The 16,010-nt window shown below is 46.1% G+C and overlaps 1 protein-coding gene across 1 annotated transcript in view; it reads left to right on the forward strand.

Moving 5' to 3' along the window:
• The window catches only part of RPS28 (ribosomal protein S28), a 53,626-nt gene extending 47,313 nt beyond the window's left edge, over positions 1 to 6,313 (forward strand). The window contains exon 4 of the mRNA XM_077254468.1: positions 6,233 to 6,313. The gene's annotated coding sequence lies outside the window, so the exon portion shown is untranslated. The remainder of the gene's footprint in view (positions 1 to 6,232) is intronic.
• The last annotated feature ends 9,697 nt before the right edge of the window (positions 6,314 to 16,010 follow it).

Consider the following 16,010-nt stretch of genomic DNA (forward strand, 5'->3'; position numbering starts at 1 on the left):
TTTCCGAGAGAGACTGACTTTTTCCCGGAGTTGAAAATCCTTCCAGGCATGCTCAGAGGGGAAAAACAGGATCCGTCGCTGGATTCCTGTGTGTGACGGGCAGCGCAGGATGCGTCGCTGACCGGTTTTCCGACTGCACGACGGACCACTATTTTCTGACGGATCCAGTGCACGATGGATGAAACGGATGGCCATCCGTCACAATCCGTCGCTAATAAAAGTCTATTGGAAAATGCAGGATCTTGCATTCACAAAAAACGACACTTTGACGGATTAAAAAAAACGCAAGTGTGAAAGAGGCCTAACATGGCAGTTGATTTTGAAGCTGGCACCTGTAGTACGGGACTTGAATTCCTATGTCCCATTCAATATGGAAAAACAGCACAGGCACTTGGGGGTCCTGCATGCAAAACAACCTGGTCTAGGGCATATCCGGGTTGTGCAAGAAGATGAAGACTTGAGTTATATTGCTGGGGGCAACAAGATTCCAAAGAGTACGATTTTTATCAAAACATTGTTGTAGGTTGTGCCAGTGTGTGCATTGATAAGTCACCCTTAACCCCCTTCATGACCTTGGGATTTTCCGTTTTTCCGTGTTTATTTTTCGCTCCCCTCCTTCCCAGAGCCATAACTTATTTATTTTTCAGTCAATTTGGCCATGTGAGGGCTTACTTTTTGCGGGACAAGTTGTACTTTTGAACAACATCATTGGTTTTACCATGTTGTGTACTAGAAAACAGGAAAAAAATTCCAAATGAGGCGAAATTGCAATAAAGTGCAGTCCCACACTTGTTTTTTGTTTGGCTTTTTTGCTAGGTTCACTAAATGCTAAAACTGACCTGCCATTATGATTCTCCAGGTCAGTACGAGTTCATATTTGGAAAAACTGACCGTCACATCCATACACAGACCAAGTGTGAACAGATGCTAAACCTAGAGTAGCCACTTTACGGCATCTCTCTTATACCAGGTCCTATGATTTCCTTCCTCACTCTCATTTTTCATATTTCTAGTGCAGTAATGCAGTTAAATTTTCATGTTTGCATGTTTCAGCGCTACAGTGTGCTACCTTATTTGCTTGTATGTATAGGAGTTGGCGACTCTAGGTTTAGCACCTGTTCACACTTGGTCTGTGTATGGATGTGACGGTCAGTTTTTACAAATGTAGTATTTAGCCTCCTGACCGAGCACTCCGCCTCCTAGTCACAGGTGTTTGAATTGCAGCAGGTCCATTACCCTTCCACAGAGAGAGAATGGTAGTCTCACAAGGTTTATTCTCAGTGAGACGTTTATTCTCAGTGAGGAAGGAAATTGTAGGACCTGGTATAAGGGTACCGTCTCACAGTGGCACTTTGGTCGCTACGATGGTACGATCCGTGACGTTCCAGCGATATCCATACGATATCGCTGGGTCTGACACGCAGCAGCGATCAGGGACCCCGCTGAGAATCGTACGTCGTAGCAGATCGTTTGGAACTTTATTTTGTCGCTGGATCTCCCGCTGTCATCGCTGGATCGGTGTGTGTGACCGATCCAGCGATGCGTTCACTTGTAACCAGGGTAAACATCGGGTTACTAAGCGCAGGGCTGCGCTTAGTAACCCGATGTTTACCCTGGTTACCATCGTAAATGTAAAAAAAAAAAACACATACTCACATTCCGGTGCCCGGCGTCCGCTTCCCTGCACTCCTCCTGAATCCTGTGTAAGTGCCGGCCATAAAGCAGAGTGGTGACGTCACCGCTCTGCTCTGTGGGAGATGCCGGAGATGTTCGGCGCTGACACAGGATGCAGGAGGAGTGCAGGGAAGCGGACGCCGGGCACCAGAATGTGAGTATGTGGTTTTATTTTATTTTATTTTTTTTTTTTTTTAACTTTTACAATGGTAACCAGGGTAAACATCGGTTTACTAAGCGCGGCCCTGCGCTTAGTAACCCGATGTTTACCCTGGTTACCAGGGGACTTCGGCATCGTTGGTCGCTGGAGAGCTGATTGTGTGACAGCTCTCCAGCGACCACACAACGACTTACCAACGATCACGGCTAGGTCGTATCGCTGGTCGTGATCGTTGGTAAATCGTTTAGTGTAACGGTACCCTAAGAGATGCCGTAAAGTGGCTACCAGGTACACATAACATTGGCTTTTTTTATGCGCTAAACGCTCTCATTTTTCTTATTTCTAGTGCAGTAATGCAGTTAAATTTTCATGTTTCATGTTTGCATGTTTCAGCACTAGTGTGGTACCTTATTTGCTTGAAAGTACGAGTTCATAGACACCTAACATGACTAGGTTATTTTTTATCTAAGTGGTGAAAAAAAAATTCCAAACTTGGCTAAAAAAAAAAAAAAAAAATGTGCCATTTTCCGATACCCGTAGCGTCTCCATTTTTCATCTGGGGTCGGTTGAGGGCTTATTTTTTGCCGAACTGGCGTTTTTAATGATACCATTTCGGTGCAGATACGTTCTTTTGATCGCCAGTTAATGCATTTTAATGCAATGTCACGGCGACCAAAAAAACGTAATTCTGGCGTTTCTTTTTCTTTTATTTTCTCGCTACGCCATTTAGTGATCAGGTTAATGCTTTTTTTTTTTATTGATCGGGCGATTCTGAACACGGCGATACCAAATATGTGTAGGTTTGTTTTTTTTTGTTTGTTTTTTTTATTGATTTATATTGATTGGGGCAAAAGGGGGGTGATTTAAACTTTTACATTTTTGTTTTTTCCACAATTTTTTTTTTTTTTTTACTTTAACCATGCTTCTATAGCCTCCATGGGAGGCTAGAAGCTGGCAAAACACGATCGGCTCTGTTACATAGCAGCGATCTGATGTTCGCTGCTATGTAGCAGAAATGCGGGTGTGCTGTGAGCGCTGTCCACAGGGTGGCGCTCACGGCTGCCGGGGATCAGTAACCATAGAGGTCTCAAGGACCTCTATGGATACAATGTAGAAGCATCGCCGACCTCCGATCATGTGACGGGGTCGGCGATGAGCTCCTTTCCGGCCGCCCGGCCGGAAGCGCCGGTTAAATGCCGCTGTCTGCGTTAGACAGCGGCATTTAACTAGTTAAAAAGCGCGGGCAGATCGCGATTCTGCCCGCGTCTATTACGGGCACATGTCAGCTGTTCAAAACAGCTGACATGTCCCGGCTTTGGCAGCGAGCCCGCATCAAAGTGGGGCTTCTGACCTCGGACGTACTTTCCCGTCCGAGGTCAGAAAGGGGTTAAGGATAAACCGATGTTTTTGTTTTTTAATCAATTACGTATAGTGGTGTGGGATTGTTTAAAAGTAGTGATGAAACTCCTGTTCACTCCATTGGAGGATTTATCCGGCATGTTGTCCTTAGATTTTTATTTTCTCTATACATTTCTTTTGTGTAAATTTTTGGCTTTAGTAAAGGCATCACATAACAGCTTTTTAGGATAACCTTTGCTCCTGAAATGTTTAGAATAGCAGCTACTTTAAAGAAGGCTTGAACAGGAGTTTTATCACTACTTTTAACCAATCCTACACCACTATACGTAATTTGATAGGAAACATTGGTTTATCCATAAAGGGGACACTATATTATCAATGCACATACCTGCACAACCTAGAACGATCTTTAAAAAAAATTGTACTCTTCGGAATCTTGTCGCCCCCAGCAATATAACTCTCAAGTCCTCATCTTCTTGCACAACCTGGATATGCCCTAGACCAGGTTGTTTTGCATGCAAAACCCCTAAGTGCCTGTGCTGTGCTTCCATATTGAATGGGACACAGGAATTCCAAGTCCCGTACTACAGGTGCCAGCTTCAAAATCAACTGCAATGATGGCTGCCAATCCTGCTACGTCACTTATCTAACTGAATGTGGTTGTGGCTCGCAGTACATTGGTCGGACGATACAGATGATGCATGCTAGACTCAACAAGCACCGTCAGGCTATGTGCACACATTGCGAATTGGGGTGCAGAATTTTCCCCACAATCTTCATCTCCTGGCAGGAAACGCATTTTGTTGGTTTTTGATGCGGATTTTCTGCAGTTTTTACCCCTGCAGATTTCTATTATGGAAGGGGTCAAACGCTGCAGTTCCGCACAAAAGAAGCAGCATGCTACTTTTGATCCGCAGCGGTTTTCATGCGGATTTTTCCGCACCGTTAGCACAGCTTTTTTTTTTTTTTCTATTGATTTACCTGTAAATCACTGTGCGGAAGTGCAGCGTTTCTGCATGGATAAATCCGCTGCGGATCCGCACTAATTCCGCATTGTGTGCACAAAGCCTCAAAACATAAGTAATGGGTTCATGCTACATAGTCTTTCTAAACACTTCTCCTTTAGTGCATCAAAACAATTTGAATACATTAAAACTTGCTGTCATGGACCAGATTCCAGATGATTGGCCTGACCGGTATAATAGATTAACCCCTTTCTGACCTCGGACGGGATGGTACGTCCGAGGTCATATCCCCTGCTTGATGCAGGGCTCCGCGGTGAGCCCGCATCAAAGCCGGGACATGTCAGCTGTTTTGAACAGCTAACATGTGCCCGCAATAGCGGCTGATGAAATCGTGATTCACCCGCCGCTATTAACTAGTTAAATGCCGCTGTCAAACGCAGACAGCGGCATTTAACCGGCGCTTCCGGCCAGGCCAGGCGGCCGGAAATGAGCGCATCGCCGACCCTCGTCACATGATCGGAGGTCGGCGATCCTTCTGAATAGTAACCATAGAGGTCCTTGAGACCTCTATGGTTACTGATCCCCAGCAGCTGTGGGCACCACCCTGTGGTCAGCACTCGGCACACCTGTATTTCTGCTACATGGCAGCGAACATCAGAACGCTGCTATGTAGCAGAGCCGATCGTGTTGTGCCAGCTTCTCGCCTCCCATGGAGGCTATTGAAGCATGGCGAAAGTAAAAAAAATGTGAGAAAAATAAAGGTTTAAATCACCCCCCCTTTCGCTCTAATCAAAATAAATCAATAAAAAAATAATCAAATCTACACATATTTGGTATTGCTGCGTTCAGAAGCGCCCGATCTATCAATAAAAAAAGCATTAACCTGATCGCTAAACAGCGTAACGAGAAAATTCGAAACGCCAGAATTACGTTTATTTGGTCGGCGCAACATTGCATTAAAATGCAATAACAGGCGAACAAAGGAACGTATCTGCACCAAAATGGTATCATTAAAAACGCCAGCTCGGCACGCAGAAAATAAGCCCTCAACCGACCCCAGATCATGAAAAATGGAGACGCTACGTTTATCGGAAAATGGCACAAATTTTTTTTTTTTTTTTTTTTCACCACTTAGATACCTAACATGACTAGGTTATTTTTTACCTATGTACTCAAAATTACCTGGAGAATGATAATGGCTGGTCAGTTTTAGCATTTAGTGAACCTAGCAAAAAAGCCAAACAAAAAACAAGTGTGGGACTGCACTTTTTTTGCAATTTCACCGCACTTGGAATTTTTTTCCTGTTTTTCTAGTACACGACATGGTAAAACCAATGATGTTCAAAAGTACAACTCGTCCCGCAAAAAATAAGCCCTCACATGGCCAAATTGACTGAAAAATAAATAAGTTATGGCTCTGGGAAGGAGGGGAGCGAAAAATAAACACGGAAAAATGGAAAATCCCAAGGTCATGAAGGGGTTAAGGGAGAGTTTCTGGATTTTTAAGGTTGGCACACTGGCCCCTGAGAAGTTGAACCTCACTATTGAGAAAACTACGTAATAAAATATACACATATGCATGCTGCTATTCATATATTATGTGTACTGTTGTTGTTTGTCATTTAATTTTTAGATTTTTATTTTTGTATCTTGTGTATCTTATTTTGCATCATCCTTGTTAACATTCTTAGTGTGGCCTTGATTGGCCCGTTTTAACTGTGGGCGGACTGTGGAATTGTCAGATTTGTTCACAGGCTGCTTTCCCTTTTATATACTTTTCCCACCCCACTCTACCTATAACTGCCACCTGAGGAAGACTGAGCTATTCGGTTGAAATGCGTTGTGGAAACTAATAAATGAAGATTTTTATCTCAACTCACCATCTCGCAGGTGCTCCTATGTCTTATTTTTTTTATTTTTTTTTTTGGTTTTGTTTTTTTCCTTCCCCTCTCTCTTGTTTTAATCTTATTTTGAGTCACGCGATAGTAGTGATATCCACTTATATAGATGTCATTGTGTTAAGTTTTTTTTTTTTTCTCTTCTGTTTAACAAAATTGTTTGTTTTTGTTTTTAGATGGCAGTTTGCTCAACATGGCACTCTGAAGATGAATGGTTCAGCAAAATTGTTTAATTACAAATAAAAACTTCAAAACTTTTTTTTCTCTAAACTTGGTCATCTGTAGATAACCTTGATATGTTTACTAGGTTCACAGTAAAAATGCTGCATATAAAATGCAGAAAATGGTAGCTTGCATGTGACTTGTCTACAGTTATGTTTAACCTCTTAATGATCGCCTTCACCTTTTAACGGCAGCAGTTAAGGGTACTTATTCCTCATGCTGCTTTAATGGCGCTGAGAAATAAGGTTATAGCGCCCCAGCTCCTGAAAATCTCAGGTCTCAGATGCTGGGGGTAGCTGAGACCCCTGAACATGATTCGGGCCAGTTTTTACATCCCTAGTGTTGCAATCAGTTGGGCCTCTTTCACACTTACGTCTATGAGCTCCTGTCAAAATGTTTTTTTTTTTGTTTTTTTTTAACTTGGGTTGAGTATGCGTTTAAGCAGCGGAAAACCGCTGCGAAGACTCATACACAACGGGTGCATATAGCCTCAACAGGTGCATATAGCCTCGACAGGTCCGTCAGAAAAACGGGCCCAGTGCACACGTTTTTTTACAATCTGCACAGGATCCGTCTTTTAAACATTCTGACGGATCCTGTACAGATTGTAAAAATTGAAGTGTGAAAGAGGCCTTATTCACCAAATAACAGCGACTACAAAAAGCCGATTTCCAATTTTAATTTCTCTATGATCTAGCACATTAAAGTAGAGAGAAATGGGGTACCTCCAGTGTCCCTTGACCCTCCTGCATCTGCCAGTCCTGTCCTTTGAGAAGAAAATGGTGGGCGCATGCGCAGTGCACCTGCCAAGATTTGCTGGTTGTCATCAATTTTTCCTGTTGGTTCAGTTTTCTGTGATGGACCCTATCCCAGTGATCAAAATAAAAAAAAAAGGGGGTTTGAGTTAATCACCCCTTTAGTTAAGTGTTTCCGTTCAGTGTGTTGGTGTTAGGGTTGTAGTTAGAATTTGGGGGGAGTTGCACTGTTTAGGTACATCAGGGGGTCTCCCAACACAACATGCCACCCACCATTGATTCCAGCCATTTTTGTGTTCAAAAAGTCACTGTGCTCCCTCTGTTGTGGATTCTGTTTGTGGGCTCCCTCTGGTGGTTACGGCTGGTACTGGGTGACTTTGGTGGGTTGCGGTTTCTGGGTTCCACCTGTCCATCAGAGGCTGGGTGTTTCCTATTTAGCCTGGCCTTTGTCATTCCCTTGCCAGCTATCAATGTATTCAGATGTGCTCAGTTTGGTTCCTGCCTACCTGCTCCCAGATCTTTCAGGATAAGCTAAGTGCTGATTTTCAGTTGTTTGGTTTTTTTGTCCAGCTTGCTTATTATGTCTCTATGCTAGCTGGTAGCTCTAGTGGACTGAGGTTCTCCCCATGTGCCATGAGTTGGCACATGGGTTCTTGTAATCTCAGGATGGTTTTTTGATTAGGGTTTTTTGCTGAACGCTCAGACCCCTTTTGTATCGTTCTGCTTTCTAGTTACAGCGGGCCTCAATTTGCTAAACCTAATATATATCATCTCTGTGTGTGCCTTCCTCTCATTTCACCGTCAATACATGTGGGGGGCAACTATATCTTTTGGGGTTCATTTCCTCTGGAGGCAAGTGAGGTCTTTATTTTCTCTGCAGTGCTAGTTAGCTCTTAGGCTGGTGCGTGGCGTCTAGAACCAACGTAGGCACGCTCCCTGGCTTTCTCTAGTTGCGTTTGTCAGGCGTAGGGCAGCGGTCAGCCCAGGTTCCATCACCCTAGAGCTCGTCCGTTATTTATTTGTACTTTGCTTGTCCTGTGCTATCCCTTGCCATTGGGATTCATGACATCCCTCCCTTCTGAGCCCTGCCATGCTCCCAAACAATGGCTTTCCCCCGCATACGGGGTATTGGCGTACTCAGGAGAAATTGCACAACACATGTTGTGGTCCATTTTTTCCTGATACCCTTGTGAAAAAAAAAAATTATAATTTTGGTTCTAAAGTAAATAAATATTAAATATTTGATCTCCCAAGACACCACCACAAGAGGGGATCTGCCATTCAGGGACAGGAACAGGAAACCTACAGATACAAAGGGGCGGCACCTCTCCCATGAATCGGTTGGTTTCCTGCCCCTGATGGGAACTCTCATCCTACAGACCTACCTGTGAAGGATTTGATGGATCCCAGGCCCAGCTGGTCAGTTCAGGTATCGGGGGTCCCCTACCTTGGCTGGTGCGGGGTTCCTGGAAGCGCCAGGGTGGACTGCAATGCAGTGAGTGGGCATGTGGAGCAGTATCTGGAGGATTACAAACTCCGGAGGGCCAGCGCCAGAAGAATGAAAGTATGCTTCTTTAGATTGTGTGGTGATGCCGGCATGCTAGTGCAGCTGTGGGTGTCCCAGGTTTTGCCAGCAGAGGCTTGACTGATGCCTCGTGGGCAGGCTCTCTGACACAATCTGTGTCCTCAGTGATGGTGCTGGGCTCGCCATGGTGACCTGTCTGGCAGCAGGGCCTGGGGTTGCATCCCAGGTGCCTTGCCGGCCCAGCGGGATAATGGTTGCGTGCATGGCAGAGCCGTTAAGGCAACGGTCAGGGGCATCCGGGTCCAGGGGCGGTGGCTGGTGTGTCGATGACCTGCTTGGGGGCATGACAGTTCTGGGGGATGAAGAGGTGCCTGGGCCAGGATCTGCTGACCTGGATATCAGGAGGAAGGTGTGCATAAAGATGGACACGGCACAGGCACCTGTGCTTCAGAGCCCATTTGGCATAATGGAAGTTAGTGAGCAGCAGGAGCACCCTGCACGGTGATACAATTTCAGAAGCCCCATACTGCCCGGCGAAAGACCCGTGATGATATGGGTACTGGCCAGGCAAGTGGTCGGTCCAGCTGCAGGAGCTCCTCCAGAGTGGATGAGTCGGCTGAGATGTGCCCCCTCGTAATCGGGTACCTACTGACTGCTACACTGGTAAGTGATCTTCGTGAATATTCACTCAGTGATGCAGTCTTCCCCATATTTTTCCTGTCCTGCCAGGGAAGAAATGTACAAGGGAAGTCAAGACACAAGGAATGTGCCCTTTGCAGATGCCTTTTGCCGGACTCCTGTCCAAAAAAGATTCAGCCCTGTGTCCAGCAGACTGAGGCTTCACTGGGAGATGGGGGTTTGGTTGCCCCAGTTCTTTCTTCAGGGACTTAATTATTTCCCTCTTCCCAGTTCTGGTTTGGAACTTGCAGCTCTCTGGCGCACCCCTTTCCTCAGGTCAGCCAGGGATCTGCACCTAGGATAATTAGTCACCAGAAAGGCTGCCTTGCTATGTACTGGCTCTTGGGCCCACTGAAGCGAGGGTGACATAACTACTCCTGCTCAGGGAGGAATTATAATCCTCAAATGCTGTCTGTCACTGCCAGTTTCCCTAAAAGCTCAGGACGCTCTGCTGCCACCAGCTCCTATTACTATGATTTAATATCTGGTCAGGAGCCAACGCAATCAGCGTGATTTACTTCAGAGGACGTCGGTGGTACGTTTTTAGAGCAAGGAAGACCAAGCTAGTAAATATAACTTTTACTCCAAAAAGAAATAGGAAGTGTTTACAAAAAGTATTAAAAATTACAGGATGAGACCATTATAGTATGTACAAGACTATTACAAACTTAAAGGTATTAAAGATGAAAATAAACTGGCATTTCATTCCATGGTAAGCTATGCGGCGGGGAGGAGGAGCATATGTCCCACTGCTTCAGGCACAGATTGCAGAGTTTCTATTGGCTTACCTCCTGGGCAAAAAGCTACTCCTAAAATGAGGTCCCATATTTTATACCCTCTGCTAGTGACATCACTGAGGGGCTGGATACGCCCCCCCCTTGGCAAGGTATGGAAAACCTTCTAATAGCTCATAGCCATCTTAACTCTGTGAGGCTTGTAGACGGACGACAAAAATATCATTTTTCTCAGCATGACACTGGTGTTCATTTGTCCAAACATGACTTGGCTATGTGCCTTGGTTAAAAGTAATGCGTTTCTCAAATTCTGCCAGTTGCTGAGCTTAGAAAAAGTACTGGTGTGCAGCGCTATCGTCGCACATCCCAAACATGTAATTTTCACACTTGTATCGCTACTTGGGGTCGAGTTATTTCATCTTGAATAACTAAAACACAAATGGAAGCACATAGCTGCAAACAAAGAACTCGTTTCTGCTAACCAATCACACCTGAGGGAGAGGGGAAAGGAGTATAGGATTACACACGCAGGCAGAGAAAGTGAGGGGGATCTAGATTAGAGGAAGCGCAGGTCTTTCCCCTTAAATGAGAAAATCCAGTGTCTAATACACCTGGAAAAAAGGGGCTTCCTGCCTCTGGCGTTTAAGGGAAGGTACCCCTTTGAGGATACTGTAGTGAGAACTTGGTATAAAGCCCCAAAACTTGATGCAGCAGTGGCCAAGGCATCAAAAAATGCTCATTGCCCTTTGGGGACCCTGAAGGACCCTCTAAGCAAGAAGGCAGACACGTTCCTTTAAGGAGGCATGAGATGTCGGCAGGATCCCTGAAACCAGCAGTGGCATCCGCTTGTACGGCCAGGTCAATGATGTTCTGGCTGGACCAACTCAAGACTCGGTTGAAACGGGAGCCTCTCGTGAGGCTATTCTAAGCACCTTACCAGTGATTCTGGGTGATGTGGCTTTTTTTTTTTTTTTTGGTTTAATGCTTCGGCAGATTGTCAGGATGGCAGCTATAGCAGTGGGCCTCTCTTAGCGCAGCTCAGAGAGCGTTATGGCAAATGTTCGGGCCAGGGGATATTCAGGCCAGGTCCAGACTTTGTTCCATGCCATGTGAAGGGTAATTCCTCTTTGGACCAGTACTGGATTGGCTTCTGGAGAAGGCAGGGGATGATGAAAAGAAATTCCCCAGCTTGTTGACCCCTTCCTGCTGGCATTCCTTCAGTAGAAGGTTCAGTCGTAGGAAGCCTTCCAGGAACCGAGCCAAGTAGGATGAGAGGAAAAGAGGTACAGGGTTCATATTTGGAGGCTCATCACAAGTGTAAGAAACTGTCCCAAAGACTGGCAGCCTCTGTGGGGTGTAGACTGTCTGCCTTCTACCCACCTTAGCCCTGATGGATATTAGGCTATGCACCCAGTCACTATTTCGCTGGACAAATTCATGGTGACCCCTTCCGGTCATCCCCCTCAGAAAAGGCTGCCCTAGAGGCGTAGGTCCTGGAGCTATGTCATAAGGAGGTCCTTGTGGAGGTTTCGGGGTTGGAGAGAGGTAGAGGATTCTACCCCCCCTCCCCAATTTCTGGTTCGGAAACCAGATGGCTGTTTCAGGACTATCGTCAATCTTAGAGCTGAAAATGAGTTTTTGGTAGTATGCCCTTTCAAGATGGAATCGATTTTTGGCTCGGCAATAAAACTATTTATTTTATTTTTTTAAACTACCACGTGCCTATTCACAGATCATCAGCGGTTCCTCAGGATGGCGTTAGTCATGGAGGACGCAGTTAAGAGATTTCCAGTTTAGAGCTCTCCCCTTTGGTCTTGCGGTTGCCTCTCGGGTTTTTACAAAGGTAGTTGCTGAGGTCATGGACCACCTGCATGAAACAAACGTCCTGATTATTCCCTACTTGGATGACTTACTTATATTAGGCAGGTCGGCAGATCATTGCTTAATTCAGGTAGAGAGGACTATGTCCACTCTGGAGCGCTTTGGGTGGCTACTAAATATTAAGGCTATGTGCACACGTTCCGGATTTTTTGCGGTTTTTTTTAGGCGGTTTTCCACGGCAAAAATGCTTAAATGCATACATTAAGCATCCAATCATTTTTAATGCATTCCGCAATTTGTGCATATGTTGCGGGGTTTTTTTCCCGCAAATTATCATGGGAATTATCGTGGATTTCCCGCTATATAATGCATTGGGAAGCTGCAGAAAAAAATGCGAAAAAACCAAGCAAAACACGAGAAAAATGCATGCGGATTTCCTGCGGGAAAAAGTCTGTTATTTTTCTGTTTTTTTTTTGGTCAGGAAATTTCTGCATAGGTTCCTGACATGTGCACATACCCTAAAAAATCTCAGCTACAACCCTTAAATTGCAGCTGTTTCTGGGGCTCATTCTGGACTCGGAGGCAGGAGTGTGGTGCCTGATAAGTTGATTCACCTTCAGCACCAGGTTTTGAGAGTATCAATCACCATGTCCCTTAGGCGGGCATGTCCCTGTTGAGTTTGCTAACGTCTTGCATCCTGGCGGTCCGGTGGATGCAGTTTCATACGAGAACCTTAAAATGGGATGTGTTATGATGGGGCCTTATCAAGGGGTGCCTTCAGGGACTGCTGATCTTGTGCCCAGCTTCTATACGTTCCCTGAGGTGGTGGTTAGACCTGGATAACCTGTCCAGGGGATTCCCTGGGAAAATCGCATACTACAGGGTGACCTCCACGGATGCTAGCCTTACTTGTTGGGGGGCACATATGGGGAGGTCATAGCCCAGGGCCTATGGGATCAACGGTTAGCTCCTTCATGTTAGATGAACTCTAGAACGGCAGTAGAACTGACAATTTTTAAAGGGCTGCAAGATCATCATGTAAGGATCTCTCCGACAACCAGGTGACTGTGGCCTACATCAACCACCGGGGTGGAACTCGATCCAGACCCCTAACGGAAGTGACAGAGCGAGCGGCTGTTTCAAATAGCAGAGCAGCATTTTCTATCTTTGACAGCACAGCACATAAAAGGGAAAGGACAACTTCATCAGGGCAGATTTTTTTTTTTTTTTTTTGGAGCCGCAACCTACTATGGCTGGAAGAATGGACTCTAAAAAGTGCCATCTTTTGACCAGATTGTATAGATCTAACTATCTCCCAGACTTTAGAGCCAGGGAGGGGGTGCCAAGAAGTCAAATTCTGGAGTTCCTTCAAAATTGTTTAGAGAGGTCTTACCACAAGTACCCTTAAGTTGCAAGTGTCAGCCCTGGAGGCCTTATTTTGCTGTGATTTCGTGAGTAATTACTGGGTCGCCAGATTGATTAAAGCATCGAGCAGATCTAGGCCCATTTATAAAGAGAGGATTATGCCGTGGGACTTGAACTTGGTTCTCACAGCCTGGACTGAGCCCCTGTTTGAGCCCATTATCTCCGCCTCAGTGAAAGGGCAAGGTAGCCTTCTTGGTCGCATTAACATCTGCGCGTAGGGTGACGCCTTTTTTCTCGGCTTATACTCGAGTCATTCCCAGGGGTCGGCTGGGGAGGGGGAGTGGCAACTGTCTAATCATACTCACCTGCTCCTGGCGCGGTCCCTGCACATCCCTGGTTCTCTGGGCGCTGGCAGCTTCTTCCTGTATTGAGCGGTCACATGGTACCACTCATTACGGTAATGAATATGGACCAGACTCCATTCCCAATAGGGGTGGAGCTGCATATTCATTACTGTAGTGAGTGGTACCATGTGACCGCTCAATACAGGAAGAAGCTGCCGGCACCTGGAGAACCAGAGACTTGCAGGGACCGCACCAGGAGCAGGTGAGTATAACGGGGGCAGTGCGGATATTCACCTGTCCCCTGTTCAACCTCGGCGCCGCTCCGTGTTCCGCATCCTATGCAGTGACGCTCAGGTCACAGGACGTGATTAGTGTACATGCCGCCCTCTGCCTGAACAGTCAGTGCAGAGGACGAGAGACACAGTGGTGCCCAGCGGTGGAACGGGGGACAGGTGACTATAGCAAGTGCCGGGGGCCTGAGCGACCAGAGGCGAGTCACTATTTTTTTTTTTTTTTTTTCTTTTAAATCGCAGCAACAGCATATGGGGCATAATAGTCTATGGAGCATCTTATGGGCCATAATCAGCATTTGTGCATTATTATATGGGGCAAATATCTCTATGGAGCATCTTATGGGGCCATAATCTGCATTTGTGGAGCATTATACGGGGCAAATGTATCTATGGAGCATCTTATGGGGCCATAGTCTGCCTCATATAATGCTGCACAAATGCTAATATATCTATGGAGCATCTTATGGGGCCATAATCTGCATTTGTGGAGCATTATACGGGGCATATTTTAATATGGAGCATCTTATGGGGCCCATCATGACCTGTATGGAGCATTATATGGGGCTCCTGATTCAATATGGATATTCAAAAACACAACCTACTGATGTCTCGATTAATTTTACTTTTATCTATTTTTATTTTTGACATTTACCGGTAGCTGTTGCACTTTCCACCCTAGGTTTATACTCGAGTCATTAAGCTTCCCAGTTTTTTGTGGCAAAATTAGGTGTCTCTGCTTATGCTTGGGTCGGCTTATACTCAAGTATATACAGTTCCAGGATGACAAGGTGGTACTTAGGCTAGATCCAGCTTACTTGCCCAAGGTAGCCTCCAGCATCCATAGGTCAAGGGAAAAAGTTCTCCTTTCTTTCCTTCCCAATCCTACTAACCAGAAAGAAGGGAAACTCCATATTTTAGGTATCATAGCAGGCATCTCCTAATGTCTATCAGCCACTAATCCTTGGAAGGACAATGCCTTGTTTGAATCCTTCCAGGGCTCCAGGAAGGGTCTTGGTGTCAGAGTACTTTAGCTAGGTGGATCAGAGAGGCTATTTATTTAGCACATACATTGAGTGGCATGCCAGCACTGGAGGGGCTAAGGGTGCGTTCCACTCAAGCCATGGCAACCTCATAGGCAGAGAGGTCTGAGGTCTCTATCTACCATATATGTAAGGAAGCTACATGGTCCTCTCCTTCCACCTTTTATAATCATTATAGGTTGGATATGGGTGCTTCCTCAGATCTTGCCTTCGGTATAAGGGTGCTGCAGGCTGAGGTCCCTCCCTAAGGCAGTTATTGCCTCTCTAATTCTCTCCTGGGAAACCAAATAAACTTAAGCTACTTAACAGTAACTATATTTTTCGGAGCCCATGACAGCACCTTAGATTCCCTCCCTTCACGTGTGGGTGTGCACTTCTAAGTTTTCACGTGTGTGAAATTGTTCGGTATTAGATTATTGTGAATATTTTTGCCATTAAAGGGAACCTGTCCAGGACTGAAGAAAAGTGTTTTTCTCCTCGCCACGACAGCACCCACTTGAGAGAGGGGATCCGCCCCTAGGAACAGGAAACCCTATGGAGAGATAAAAGGGGCAGTTCCCCTCGCTCCCACAGTTGGTTTCCTGTTCCTACGGGAGACGCATGGATAGAAGAGGATGCCCAGCCTGGATGCCGCTTGCGCAATTTACCTTAATGGGACGGCAAGGGCTCCAGAGCTGGAAGCAGCATCGGGGGTCCTAATGGAGCTTTCCCCATCTGCTGGCAGGTACCGTGAGGCCAGGTCCGGGGAGTCACCTGGCTCACGGAGATCCATCTAGCTGACCTGCGGGGACTAAAACTCTGGGGTAAGGAGATCCTGCGACGCCATCTTCGGTGGTGTGCAGGCAGCGTGTAGCCCAGTATATTGTCCCCCGGAAGCATTGCCGCAACTTCCGGTGGATGCGCAGGTGCATACAGCATGGCCGCGACCCGGAAGTATCTTTCACTTCCGGGTATGACAGGAAGATGGCGGCCCCCATTAACAAAAGGACGCCGGCGCTGATACTCTGGCGTCCATCATGGCATCTCCCCAGGACCCGGTGATGGCTTCATCTGAAGTCACCGCTATTACGCCAGGCAGCCATACAAGCAGCAGTCGCTCAAAAGGCAGATCCTCTACAAAGAGCACCAGGGATAAGAGATTGGACCGAACTATTCCTCCATCTGTGCCTTCGTCTCC

The sequence above is a fragment of the Ranitomeya variabilis genome, chromosome 1 (assembly GCF_051348905.1).
Source record: "Ranitomeya variabilis isolate aRanVar5 chromosome 1, aRanVar5.hap1, whole genome shotgun sequence".
Taxonomy (NCBI): Eukaryota; Metazoa; Chordata; class Amphibia; order Anura; family Dendrobatidae; genus Ranitomeya; species Ranitomeya variabilis.